This window comes from Misgurnus anguillicaudatus, chromosome 23 (assembly GCF_027580225.2).
Source record: "Misgurnus anguillicaudatus chromosome 23, ASM2758022v2, whole genome shotgun sequence".
NCBI lineage: Eukaryota > Metazoa > Chordata > Actinopteri > Cypriniformes > Cobitidae > Misgurnus > Misgurnus anguillicaudatus.
This window is the reverse complement of record NC_073359.2, coordinates 7,744,636-7,757,443: the sequence shown is the minus strand read 5'-3', so window position 1 is coordinate 7,757,443 and position 12,808 is coordinate 7,744,636.

Here is a 12,808-nt window from a genome sequence, read left to right as displayed (position 1 = left end):
CCCAGCCTGCTGCAGTGTCCCCTGTCTCGGCTTTCCAGCACGCTGCAGCGGCCCCCTGTCTTGCCTCCACTGCCACTGTTTTGGTCCCTGTCTCTTCTCCACAGCTGGATGCAGCGCCACCTATCTCGGTTTCCCAGCCCACTGGAGCTCCCCTCTCGGCTTCCAAGCCCACTGCAGTGATCCCTGTCTTGGTCCCTGTCTTGCGTCCGCTGCCAGTTGCAGTGCCCCCTGTCTTGGTCCCTGTCTCTGCTTCACAGCTGGATGCAGCGCCCCCTGTCTCGGTTTCCCAGCCCACTGGAGCTCCCCTCTCGACTTCCAAGCCCACTGCAGTGATCCCTGTCTTGGTCCCTGTCTTGCCTCCGCTGCCAGTTGCAGTGCCCCCTGTCTTGGTCCCTGTCTCTGCTTCACAGCTGGATGCAGCGCCCCCTGTCTCGGTTTCCCAGCCCACTGGAGCTCCCCTCTCGGCTTCCAAGCCCACTGCAGTGATCCCTGTCTTGGTCCCTGTCTTGCCTCCGCTGCCAGTTGCAGTGCCCCCTGTCTTGGTCCCTGTCTCTGCTTCACAGCTGGATGCAGCGCCCCCTGTCTCGGCTTCCAAGCCCACTGCAGTGATCCCTGTCTTGGTCCCTGTCTTGCCTCCGCTGCCAGTTGCTGCACCCCCTGTCTTGGTCTCTGCCTCACCATCTGTGTCTGCCTTCATCTCCATGTCTTCCTTGGACTCTCCTCCCTACCCTGCCAGCCCTGATTTGCCTCAATCAACTCCATTGTCTGCCCCTTTTACTCACTGGAACCCCTCCTTGTCCCCTTTTGTGCCCCCTGTCATCGCTGCCTCAGCCCTGCCACAGTTTACCCCCTTTGGACCTGGCTTTCACAAGGCCCCGGCTAAACCCGCCCAGATTCCTCAACCATATCCTGCACTGTCCGGTTCCAAGAATTCTTCCCCACCCAGCTCTGCCCCACCTGGAACTCCCCCAGTGAATTTTTTTGTTCCCCTGCCTGCTCCCCTGTGTGTTGTTTTTATTATGTCACCCTAACCCTGTCATTGTTTGTTCTTGTTAACCGTTATTGTTATTTGTTATGTTTTGTTGAAAGCACTCTTTTTGTTTACTCAGGCCATGTGCTTTCTATCTCCCGCTCTATCATCTCCACATTAATTATCCTATTATGGTTTGATTAATGTCACCTGTTGCCCTCATTAGTTTTCCCCTATTTAATGCCCTTGTGTTTGCTGTCTTGTGCCGGTTCATTTTGAGAGTATTCATGTGAAAGTTTGGTACATGTTAAACTGTAGTCGAATAAGGTCTAGTTTAGGTTTTAGTCCTGTCCAGTCTCTTGTTGTCTTTGTTTGCCTGTTTTACCACCTTCTGGGTTTTTGTTTTCTTATTAAATTTACCTGCTGCCTGCGCCTGGGTTCTCATGACTTTTGATCTCTGTGCAGGTGACTGTTGGCTTATGGCAGCCATTGCATCTCTGACTCTAAACAACAACATTCTGGAGCGCGTTGTTCCACCTGATCAGAGCTTTTCGGACGGATATGCCGGCATCTTTCACTTTCAGGTCAGATTTGTTATTAACATTCAGTGGGGTCCATAAATCTGCAACCAACCATTTGTAAGATATTTGCATTAAAATATCCTAAATCCACAAGCGTAGTGTGGCTTATTGGTATTTTGTTCACTTTATTGTATTTTGAATCCAGACAAATATGTCCGGCACTGATTCGATTGTCACTTGATTTGAAATGATGACTATTTTCACTTTCTTATTATAAAGGAGAGGTTACTGAACCAAATGAAATGTGGTTCTTTACCTAAAGTGAACACAGAGATTATCAAAAAGTCTGCTTGTATCAGTTCCATTTAAAACATGTCTGACAATAAAAGAGGGTCCGACTGATGTCATTCTGTTCTCTCTGTAGTTGTGGCAGTATGGTGAATGGGTGGATGTTGTCATTGATGACCGTCTGCCTACCAAAGATGGAAAGCTGCTGTTTGTTTGTTCAACAGAGCGTTCAGAGTTCTGGAGCGCCCTGCTGGAGAAGGACTATGCAAAGTGAGTGTGTGTATGAAATATAGAGAGGTACAAGACATGTGTTTATTTATAATGAAAAATTTTGGAGAAATTAAAAATGATAGGTAGGCAAAATCATAGTGGACATTAGGGCTGGGTAAAAATATCGATTCATCAATGCATTGCAATTATTTGTTTCTCAATTCAATATCGATTCATCAAATCCTATGAATCGATTCAGCCCCCCACGCCAGTGGCGGCGCTGTGGGCAACACTCTAATGAGAGCGTTCAGCGTTGTACAAGACGTGCTTTATCAAAACAGAAAGATCAAAGATGGCAAACAGCAGCACTTCTTTCAAGCCTGCACATCAAAGTGATCAAACATTAGTAATACTACACACATTATTTAAAAATATACTCAGGTACTTAATTGTCTATAAATTAATTGTCTTAATGTCAATATCGAATCGAATTGAAGCATCAAGAATCGAAATCGAATCGAATTGTGAAATTCCTAACAATACCCAGCCCTAGTGGACATTATAGAATTCACTCATTCAATCCCACAATGCACCACAATAATGAGTGTAGCTAGCTGCTACTCGACCACTGAGGCTCTCACTCGTTTTTATCCACTCATTCCAGTGAACTATATTAGTGGACTAATGTAGGGAATAGTGAACGACAGTACCGAGGGCTATTTTCGGCCGCAGTGTGCATGGAATTGATTACGTGTCGCATATCTGACTTCTACTCTGCCAAGTATTAAATAACAATTAGTTTGTGTGGCTTAACTAGTAGAGCATGACATTAACAACACCAAGATAATAGGTTTGAATCATAAGAAAACACAAACAACTAAACCTCTTAAAGATTAAACCTAATTTACACAATGCTGGCTAAAGTAGTTAGGTAGTAAATGAAGAGTTTGGTTCCAAAATGCGATAAACGTTATTTAAAAAAAAAGGTTACGGCCAAAATCAGTATTGTATCTGGTCAGTATTAAGCCTGAGATACACTGCACGGTCATTAGCTGTCCCAGACGAAAGATTGCCATCATGAAACAATTGTCGCTTCTAACTATCGTTTCTGTGATCGTTGCTCTTCATCTGTGGTCCTGTGTCGTACAGCGAGAGAAGTTCAAAGAAGGCCGTTTACCTGGTCCAAAGATAGCTTACGACAGTGTCAGAAATTCAGCATGATCACCGCTGAGTGTGTTTGCTGCTACGACCTGCATACTAGTATTTGTTTACCACTAGCGCATGCTGGTGACGTTGTGCTAACGTGTGACGCAGCCGCCGAAGCTTCCGCGTCATCATCATGCAGTCAACATGCTTGTCGTACCCAAGTTTAAACGATCCATATCGCACAGTGTGATAAAGTAATGAACTTACAGGTGTGCAAAAATCCTGCAGTGTATTCTGGAATTTAAAAAGCAAATTGTTAATTTTACGCAAAATCTCACTGACCCCAGGTGATCTTATGAAAAACTTTCCTCTATTTTACTCGAAGCCAATGAAAATCGAGCAGGACCAAAACATTTTACAGCTGATCGCTGTAAAAAAAAGTTCAGCGAGGTCCCAATGATGACAGCAGCAATGGCAGTGTTCTTAATATGACAAAGTGTTTTGATTAATGCCATTAATGTTTATTTTTTAATCATTGTATACCACTAGTCAACTAAATGAATATAACATGAATGCACATTTATATATTGATTCAATAGATTTATAACATTGTGAAAAAAAAGCATTTTGTGGAAAAAATGATCAGTTTTTATAATAAATCTTTAAAAATCTAATTATGGATTTAAATTTTTTATGTTTTTATAACGTAAAGATGCTATGTGAAAGTTTGTAACAGAAAATGGTGGTTTTCATCTTGTCACTTTCTTGGTATAGAAAACACATTTTTACCGAAATTAATCAAAATGGATTTATTGCGTTTTTGAACCAAACTCTTCAAATATACCCAAATAAAAATGCAGAGCCATAACTTGAGCTATATTACTAACTGTGTTCATGTAGCTCAGTTATTAGAGCATTGTACAATGATCATGGTTTTGTTTTCTAGGAAACACACATACGGATATAAAGGTGTATCTTTGGTTAAGTCGCTTTGAATAAGAGCTTGACACCCGGTTTCATAAGCTCAGATCGGTTTAAGCTCTCTACAGGGCTCCAGACTAACTTTTTCACTAGGAGCACAGTGGTCCCCAACTGAAAATTTTAGGGGTGCAACCAGAAAATTTAGGGGCACACAATGTAAATGTAAAATGCTAAGTTGCTAACCAAATATTCACATTTCTACTAATTTCCACTGAACTTTTACTAATAAATGCTTTAATGATAGATGCTGAAAGTACAATGTGCTGTTTCAAATTCAGTGTCACATCACAAAAAAAAGGGTCAAATTTACTGGTCTCACATGCGACTGGATGTAAAATTCAGTGGCACACTCTCAAAATTTGGTGGCAGTCTGGAGCCCTGCTCTATATACAGGTACACTTCAAGGAGGAACGGGGAAATTATCTCAGAATAAGACTTGTAAAATTCAGCCGTTATACTGTCATTACCAGGTGACTTGTTACATTTTAGTTGAGAAATTCCTTCCTTAAACTCATCGACACTAATTGGTGAATCACAAAAAACTTTTTCATCCTGATTGATGGAATTAACAAAACCAAGGTGCTTACAGAAAGTATCTAAATCAGCTACATTAAATTTAGAACTATAGAGTTTTTAGTAAAATTTGTAACAATATTGGGAAATTTCTTTAAGATTTTCTGAGACAGACCCCTCAATATTTAGTTGATAAATAGAATTGTATTTAGCCCTAGTTTTCTCAAGTTTGAAAAAATAAGATGACATCTGTTCTCCAAATTCTAGCCACCTCTGCCTTGCCCTAATGAAAGCACCTTTTGATCTTAATTTATACAAATCATCTAGCTTAATTTGCAAGTCAACGAAATATGCTCTTTGACTATCTGACAAATTTTCTGGTAAAATCCGGGTAATAGACGAAATTTCACTGACAACTTCCAATTCTTTAATCCGTTTTGGTTTAGCCAAATTAGAACTATATTTTAAATATTTTCCTATTTCAAACTTTAGCAGTTCCCAATTGGTACCCTATTCATTTTCTTTTTTTTAGCTTTACTCCAATAATACCCAATGATTATTTCCAGCTCTGACTTAACCTCATTATGGCTTAGTAAAAAGCAACATTTTATTACAAACAGCCTTATGATCTGTTAGTGGAGTCGCCAAGATATCCACACAAATATTGTCCTTGTCGAGACTTCTGGAGATTAACCAAAAATCAATTTGCGAAAGTCTGGATTAATTTTTATTGCTCCATGTGTACACTCTATCATTTATGTTCTTAACCCTCCATATATCTATAAGATCAAACCTATTCATAAATGCTATCAAAGCAGAGTTTGAATTTGTTGGTCGACCAGGTGGCCACCTATCAAGGGTTTAATTTAAATCAACTTTAAAATCACCACCAATCAAGTAGGCGTTTGGAAATTTTGACTGCCAATAAGCAAGTTTATCTTCCATAACAAATAATAACTGATCATTCTCAGGTCTAACAATGATAAGATTCACATTATAACACGTTAAAACTAACAAAATAAAGTGCCCATGCTCATCACAGTATGTATGTAAAACATCCCCTGCAAAATTATTTTTTAAACAAGAAACTCCTGCTGAATGCTCCGAACCATGAGAGAACCATATCTCGCTACCCCACTGAGATTTCCAAAAACCTATATCAGTATCTTTAGAATGTGACTCTTGAAAAAATACAAAGTCAGAACCAAACTGTCTGGTAAACAAAAATAAGGCTTTACACTTAACAGCCTCTCTTAAACCCCTGGCGTTTAAAGTAGGGATGGGCATTTTCCAGTAATTTACTATTCGAATATTTAAGCTCATAAAGTACGAATATTCGAATATTCGTTTATTTAAATTATGTTAATTAAGACATGCGTGTTTTGTATTTTTCATTTTGTCATAATTATACAGAATGCGTATAATTAGGAAATACCCACAACAAGCTAAACTTATATTCTGTATGTATATATATGTATGTATTTTTAAGTTGAAAACAATGTAAAAAAATATATATTTTCTTAAATTCTGCTTAAAAATAAAGGCGTTAAAACCCCAAGCGGAGCGAAGTCTGAGTCAAATCCTTAGTTTCAAGTCGGTCAGTATGAATTCATTACTGTTTGATCTTACATACATTATATTATACCAAATATTATATACTAACCCCATATCTAAGCGAAGTTTGAGGACTTGCGAAGTTTAAAGTTTGAGGACTTGACAAAGTAGGCTATCATCATTTAAAAAGACTCAAAACAAGAGCCCGGAGCAAACGAAAAAAACACATCTACATAACCGACTGCTCAGTCGCCATATAAATATCTTCTCAGTTTAGTTTGACATGTATTTGTGAATAAAGAAACCATTTTTACCCTACCTGCTTCGGTGAAAGCCTGTTCTTCTGACTAGATACAATAATGACGGTGCTGCAGAGAAAACTCTTCCTCGTGATGATGGTTCTCCGATAAAAACAACAGATGGATTGAACAAGATTGAATATCTGTATTTAACATTATTTTACAAATAACGTAAGCGGATCGATACCTTATTGTTGACTGTGCAAAGTTACTAACATAAGCTTAATTTAACAACATTTCTCAAAGACGGAGCTTTGCTTTCAAACTGCCATGTGCAGTTATCCGCTTCATTTTCGAAAGAGCACCACATATAATAAATGTTCTCCATTTCATTTCATTCTCCGTGTCTGTCTCGTTATTAACAAAATAAAGTAGACTTTATAACAGAAAGCTTACAAATCTCTCATGATGTGTTGACGCGGGCGGCGGAGAAGCACGTTTAATAACACGTTTGTTTATGATCAAAGTTACACAGCTCCAATTTAAGTTATTTTTGGGTGCAATAACTTTTACATTGAATGTCAAGTCTGTGTTTTAGCAAAAAAGTGTATGTGTCTAAAAATACGTACATAACATAGGCTAAATCGTTTACATCTGTGGTTCACCCCAAACTATGATAAAACCTTACACTAATCTCACAAAATCACGTATTCCATAAGTATGTAATCATGTCAGTGCAATTTAGACAAGTCCAATGGAATCATGGGGTAAGACACCAAGATTACTTGGCTAGGTCAAATAATGAAGGAATTAGGATATTTTAAGGGCTTCCTGCCTGTCTTGGACACCATCTTTAAAAATTACCTTTCTAGTGGTCAAACTTTGGTAAACTTGTCCTAAATGTTATTAAGGACACCTAACACTACAAAAAACAGCTGTGAAACCTTTTGTTAGAATCTTTTTAGGGTTAGGTGTATTTTTTTATATATGCAGACTTGCCCTGTGAATCTGATGGGGAGAGACCTCATGTGTAAAATGAATGTTCAGTTTAACTGCAGGAAGGGAGGGGTAAAGATTTCATGCTGGGAAATGACAATGTGTGAAACCATGGTACTGAAATGGCTGTATGTATACGAGTGGGCATGCCACTAGCAACTCGAAAATGCATGTTTCATGATTGCTGCAGATTTACACTGCACTTTACATATTTCTGTGGGTTGAGAGAAAGGTTTTTTATGGGGAATGAGGAACTGAAACTAAGGAATTGGCATGACTAATAATGTGTGTGTAGCTCTCGTACAACTAAACAAAACCCAAAAGATGATGTAATGTACAATGTTAAAGGAGCTGTCCCCCTAAACACAGGATCATGTCTATATTGGGTTTGTCGGTCCATGACCAATTGTGGACATCTATTCAAACCAACCATGACCCTACTTGGATGTCATATTTACGGGCAACATTTGACGTTTGAACTGGGTAATTTTTTGGACGTCATTTGGACGTCTACACTCTAAAAATGGCTGGGTTATTTTTTAACCCAAAATGCTGGGTTGAGTCTGTTGGGTTGTTTTGCTAGGTTAATTTTTAACATTTTAAACACTTTTTGGGTAGTTTCAGTTTTCTAGGTGTTGGGTTAAAACTGCTGGGTTATTATGCTGGGTTGTTTGAAGAGATCATGTGCTTCGCGCCCTTGATGTTTGAATGTGCTCAGCAACGGTCGTCGTGAAAGGACAGTGTCACTGGAAGCAGTTGTTTCAAGGTAAGTTTATATGTTTTTGTAAACATTTCATGAATATAAACAAGATTATAACATTTTGCGAGACAGCAACGTGTTAATTTATACAGACTAAGACGACGGGTGTAATTTAGAGGAATGACGACTGTTACCTCAGATCGCCATTTACACAAATTGACTCGAATAATCGTTCTAAGATGTTTAATATGGCATATTAATAAAATTAATAAAATTAATAAAATCGATGTTACAAAATCCCCATCATACGGTTGATTACGTTAACTCATGTCGCGTTATTTACTCACTGATTTCCACGTGTAGATCCAGAACTGTGTTTTCAACCATGATAAGTACATTCCAAAAGCGGTCTTTTTTTCTTACAACGCGTTGTGTTTCTCGTTTCATGTGTTACAATACTGATAAATCTACAAGGTATTTAGTATATAACATCCTGAAGACTTCTCAGTTTTTCAAAATAAAAGATAAAAGTCGAGTTTATAGAGTAAGTAGATCCTGTCGGGTCAAAAGTAACACTTGTTAGTTTTGTCCCGCTGCTAATACTGTGTATAATATGGTAAAAAATTGATATTATTCTAATTTGATTTAATTTTATTTTCATAGTGTTCAAACTATTAATTTTTTTTTTAGTCTCAGCAATTTAAGTTTGTACTGTTGGTTGCTTTTGAAACATTTGATAAAACTGAAATTTAAAATAAAAATGTAATTTAATTATTTTTTACAAAGATAAATGACAAAATAAGTTTGCAGTTACATATTAAAGAGGTCATAGTCATATATATTTAATAAAAACAACTGTAACACAAAAATCTATCATGTTTTGTTGTGTTACTTTTGACCCAGCTGTGTGTTACTTTTGTCCCTGCTGTCAAGGTCAAAAGTAACAATTCACTACTCTTGTTTAAAGTGAAATTATACAGAAGTCGTTTTACATTTGTTCAAAATTCCAGCTGGTTTTGATAGACCACAACAAAAATATATCTCTGTCTAAAACATTAACTTTTAAAATTAAGTTTTTCTGAAAATGTCCCCTGCTCACCCCTATTTATGTTAAGTGAAGTCAAGAAAGACTCATATATATATATTTTAGTTTTTTAAAACACAACAGTTCAACTTAAAATGTCAGGAGATACATTGTTGACGTTAGTGTTAAAAATGCACTTCCAATAAAGTGAGTGTTGGCAAAACCGGTTGTCATTTTTAATGTTGAGGCAGTGTTGGCAGCTACTGGAATGTAACTAACAAAGTAACTTGTAATCTAACTTTTAAAATCAAGTAATCTGTAAAGTAACTTAGTTACTTTTTAAAGGAGTAATCAGTAATCAGTAATCAGATTACTTTTTCAAAGTAACTGTGGCATCACTGCCGACGACAGGCCATTGCATTTTTGGGAAAAAAAATCTCACACGTGGTGGTAATGCGGCCAAGGATGCAAAAGAAAGTCTTATAATTTTTATAAAATGTATAATTCACTTGGCCCACATGGTTTTCTGAACACTTAAATCTGATCATTTAGTTCAGACCACTAAAAGTTTTTTCCTCTTTTGTAGATTGCAACAAATGTGGTGGAAGTTCTTCTCTGGACAGAATCCTCGAAATCCTTTCCTTTATTTCCTGGCCATGGGAAACATGCAACAGATCTCTCAATCTTTTTTTCTCAATCAGTCTCTCTGAATACGGACGTGACTGAAACTGCCATTCGGCCAAGATGGCGACGGCACACACCGCCTACTTTAGGCTTCAAAAATGCTCTTCACAACCAATGGGTGACATCACGGACACTACTTTCATATTTTTTTACAGTCTATGGTTTAAAGGCATTTTACGTGCTTGAAAATAAATACCCCAGGCAATGTGCATCTACTATAGTCTGTCATTTTCCAAATGGATGAATCCTCTGCGGTTCGGTTCCTTTGTACATCTTTGTTCGTGAGGAGTAACTTTAATAAATGAAGTATTTTTAGTCAAATACAGTCCATACTCTGAAACTTGGAACATCTGTTCTGTAAAAAACTTTACACATCTGTAAATGATTTTACTTTTAATTTAACAATTACATTGTTTATTTTCTTACACTACTGCAGTTTTGTTTATGTACATTTCAGTATTTCATATATATTGTATATACTTATACACAAATTCTGTCTTAAATTCAAACGAATTGATTCAACCTGTTACATTGTTACTTCAATGTGCATAATTTCTGATATTTAATAAATATATTTATACTTGATGTCAGTAAGCAGTCATTTAAATGATTTTGCAACTGCCAACTGTAAAAATTTAAGAGTTTGTAGTTATTTTGAAGTCAAATAAACATTTATTTGGTGTTCACAATGGTCTTGATTTACAATAAAGCAAATGATAAAAATAACCCAGCAAGAATAACCCAAACCCAGAATATTAATCTCATAAGTGGTTAAAATGACTACACGTTGGGTTTTTTCAACAACCCAACCTGCTGGGTTAAAAAGTAACCCAACGTTTTGGGTTACTTTAACCCAGCATGTGTTCTGTCCAATATTTACCCAGCGCTGGGTTGCCAATTGGGTTGTTTTTAACCCAACCATTTTTAGAGTGTAGGATTAAACCTTCATCAATAGACAAAATGAAATTTCTTCTACACAGTATCATCATAGGCTTTAGTAGTTTTTCGAACAACAAATTTATAGTCTTCTCCATCTGCAATATTACCCTAGAAATATTCATCAGTAAGTACAGATTGAATCATTTTCTTTGTCATTTTTGACACACATTGTATCACACAAGTCAAACACATGCATATCAGTAAGAGAACAGATAATATTGGAACAAATATTATCAACAGTTTTTTCCCACCAAGACCCTCCAAACAACCATTGCGTCATATCCTTAGTTGTAACATAGTCTTTTTCCATTGCGTTACTCTTAAACTGGCGTTAAGGAGTCCTGGTGTATATGCAGATGTAGATGTTTGAAGAAAATATTGACATACCCAACAATTGGAAATATTAGGCATCTTATCGTATGTATGAGCTAAAGTTACTGCCTCATTAAAAATACTTTGATGTTCTAAGCATGGATGGAATAATGGATCTGAATTTTAAATCAGAATAGAAATCAACACAGAAAATAACATTGTGTTTTGTGTTAGTTTTGCTTATAACCTTCAGTGTAAAAAAAAACTACCATTAAAAATAAAATGTTATATAAAATAGTGTAATAAAAAATAACTTTTATATTAAAACCATTTGCCCTGGCACAATATTATGTTGTCATATTAGCCATAAAGGCAGCAAAGCCTTTCTTTGTGGGGAAAAACTTTACACCAAATGAGAAAATCTATTAGTTAAAACATCTTGATAACCCTTGTATTTAGGTTTAAGGTTATGAAGTCACACTGCAATTCACGAATTCACAAAACAGCCCTCAGGTGTTCTGCTTACAACTCATATAATTTGGGGTTCCAAATTGTGTTTTTGACAAGTTACGTATATCACAAACAATTTCTTTTGCATGTTTCCTAAAACCCCTCGCCCAACAATTTGCATTAAAATGTAAAAAAAACGTCTAAGCGTCCAACACTGTGTATCTGTGTGACCAAATAAGGAAAAGGCTTTTGGAGTTATGAATCAGTGTTAAAATTACTATTTTCAATCCGTTCTCATTTCTCCTTTCTGGAGCATTACATTTGAAAATCAGCTATGTCTGTGAGCTCTGAGTAGTTTGTCACCATAGATGACACATTTGAGCTGTAAGAGTCTCTCTGCCGTTTATGCGGCTGGCAACCGTAGCTGCCTGGTCAGCAAGGGTACTCCCTTCAATCTCACTAGAATCTCCCATCAGGTGGGCTTTTACCGCAACCTGTTCCCGGGACATCTCAGGAAACCTCTCTGCTGCCAACCTGCTCGAGAGTTATGCACAGCTCCGCAGACATAACAAAAAAATTAAAGATAAATGTTAGGTTTTCTGTTACTAGTCAATTCACATGTTTTTTTGTGATTTTGCCGTTTATTTTCCTAACAATCAAATTGGAATTTTTAAGTTACAGATTGTTTAAGTATTCATCAACACTTAATGTTTGTATAATATCTATACAGTCATGGCTGTTTGGAATTGCTTCAGACAAACCAAGTAATTTAGCTGGATATGTTTTATACAAATGGTACATGCCTTACAAACATTTTTTAAGTAAATATTGAATCCATAGGCAATGAAATGCTCTTCTATTAACTTAACCATAACCATCCCCGCTGTTGAGACATGACAAAGTCAGTGGCTCAAAATCGCTGCATTAAGTACTTCTCTGGCAGGGTCCTATAGACCAGGGGTTTTCAAACTTTTTGTGTGTGTGGACCACTATTTGTAATCAAGAATTTTTGCGGACCACCTAATACTCATTATAAAATATGTCTACACAAAGTCCTGAATTAATCTGCACATCTTAATAGTCTTACTAGCACTAAAACTATAACTGGTCATCACATCTAGAAAAATAGGATTGACTACATTTTACCAAAACAAGATAGTAATTTGATGATGCAGCTTGATGATGCAGTAACCAAAGGTCATATGATAACAAAAGAACATTCTACGCACTACTTTACCTTGGCAGTATTTTTAAATAGCTAGTCAGATTAATAAGATTCTA